Raw genomic sequence first — 2,527 nt, 5'->3', positions numbered from 1 at the left:
GTGCTCAAAATCCCAAAATATGTCCAAGATAGTATATTTATATGTGAAACCTCTTTTTCTTTATTACTTCCTATTAAATGCAACAATGACCAAAACTATGTTTGCCAACTCCCAACAAATTTTATTCATCATACTTCTTATATGTGAAGTCATCACTCTCCATAAGATCATTATATAATCTTTTTACTTCTTTTATTCCTTTTCTTTTCCTCGAGATCATAGCAAGAAAGCAAAGCCCTCAAATCAAAACTACTCTTTATTATATAACTCACGAACTTCATTACATAGAGGGAAACAAAGCAAAACTCAAAGCTAAAGCATACTAAAACTTTTATTCTGCTAGATCAAGATATAACCAAAAGGATCGAACTAAGAAAAATGATAAAGGTAAGGATGTGATGGTGATACGATACCGGGACACCTCCCCAAGCTTGGCACAAGCCAAGGGGAGTGCCCATACCCATGTACTTAATTTTCCTTCTTTGGAGGTGAAGGTGGTGAAGTAGTGTCCTTCTTCCTCAGCTTACACTTGAGGTTGGAATTTTCCTCCCTTAAGTCACCAATCTCCTGCTCAAGCCTTAATATCTTTTTGCATAGTTCCTGCTTGTTTTCCTACAGGGACGAAAAGGGGTAAATTGGATCTTAAATTTCTTTGCTTCTTTAGGGAGACTTAACTTCTTGAATTCCATGTCCATGTCCCGAGGTTGAGGTAGTGGATCTTCATCTTCATCAGAGTTGTTGTCCCTTGTTTTCTCCATGTCGAAGTCTTCCTCCTCTTCTGTAGTCCAACCATAATGATCCACTTCCCCATAGACCTTTGGGTTTGTGATAAAATTAGCTACCTAGCTATCTCCCTCCAAATATTGGGATGACATGCTTCCAGATTTGCCAAGAAAACAACACAAACAAGAACAGAGGATTTTGCCATGGTACAGTGGTCAAAACCTTCGGGAGATTATATAATGAATTTCTACCGACCAAAATAAGTGTTCTGCAAGAAAACAGAGTCCGAAGAGCACACAAGGTGGCCACAAGCCTAGGAGGCGCGCCCCCAGGGCTTGTCGCCTCCTCGTGCACTGCCGGACTACTTTTTATTTTCCTAATTTTTTTAGATATTCCAAAATGGAGTAAAATTGCCATTGGAAAGATTTTGGAGTTGGTTTACTTACTGTATCACATACCTATTCCTTTTTGGTACTCTGGAACGTTCTTGCAGGTCTCCCTTATGTACTCCTCGGTGTTATGGTATTAATAATATTGGTTTCAACATTTATGGAAGTACCTGAGATATAATGTTTGATTCTTTGCCCACTTACCACCTTTGGATTAGTGCCTTCAGCGTTGTTGATCTGAATGGCACCGGAACGATAAACCTCCTCGATAATGTAAGGACCTTCCCACTTAGAGAGAAGTTTTCCTGCAAAAAATCTTAAATGAGAATTGTATAGCAAGACATGGTCACCTACACTGAATTCACGTTTTTGTTTCCTTTTGTCATGACATCTTTTAACTTTTTCTTTAAACAACTTGACGTTTTCATAGGCTTGGGTTCTCCATTCATCAAGTCAGCTAATGTCAAATAACCTCTTCTCACTGGCAAGTTTGAAATCACAGTTGAGCTCGTTAATTGCCCAATAAGCTTTATGTTCTAGTTCAAGAGGTAAGTGACATTCTTTTCCATAAACCGTTTTATATGGAGGCATACCCATAGGGTTTTATATGCAGTTCTATAATCCCATAATGCATCATCAGGTTTCTTAGACCAATTCCTTCTAGATCTATTAATAGTCGTTTGCAAGATCAATTTTTTCACTATTACTTAGTTCAACTTGACCTCTAGACTGAGGATGTGTAACGCCCAGATAATCAAGCTACAGTAATCCCCTGCTAATGATGCCATGTCATCACTGTTACTATTCTTAAGTCTCACGTTGATTGAAATGAATTCAAAATTCAAATTAAAAAATAAAGTCAAACAATTAAAGTTTTCTAATATCAAAAGTAAAGTGTTCAAAATGTGGAAAATAATCCATAAAGAATATTGGTGAAGAAATCAACGTTTAATAAAATATTTGGGTGTCCTAAATATTTAAAACAGTAGCAAAAACAATGATTTAAAAGTTTTTGAAATAATAAACCAATACTAAACTAGTTTATTTAGTCACCAAACTTAACGTGGCAGTAGCCTAAATTATAATAATATTTTAGGTGCAATTCTTATATTTTTTATAAAACTATTTTGGTTTAAAAGAATTGGGAAAACTGAAACTATTAAAAGAAAAGGTATTACAAAAGTTCAAGTAGAGGAAAAGGCCCCTGCCCTGGGCCTCATCCAGCCTGGTCGGCCCAGCCGACCCAGCTCCCCATCCTCTGTCGTCTTCCCCGCGCCCCTGTTCACCCCACCGAGCGGGCGCGGTCGCCGTCGAACCCGCTCGTCCCCGTCCACGTTGTCAGCGAGGCGATTAGGTCGAACCCCTCGGGCTCCCCACACCCCCGCTCACCCCCTCCCAGATCCACTCCCCTCTCT

This window comes from Triticum dicoccoides, chromosome 4A, assembly GCF_002162155.2.
Source record: "Triticum dicoccoides isolate Atlit2015 ecotype Zavitan chromosome 4A, WEW_v2.0, whole genome shotgun sequence".
Classification (NCBI taxonomy): domain Eukaryota; kingdom Viridiplantae; phylum Streptophyta; class Magnoliopsida; order Poales; family Poaceae; genus Triticum; species Triticum dicoccoides.
This window is presented reverse-complemented; position numbering follows the sequence as displayed.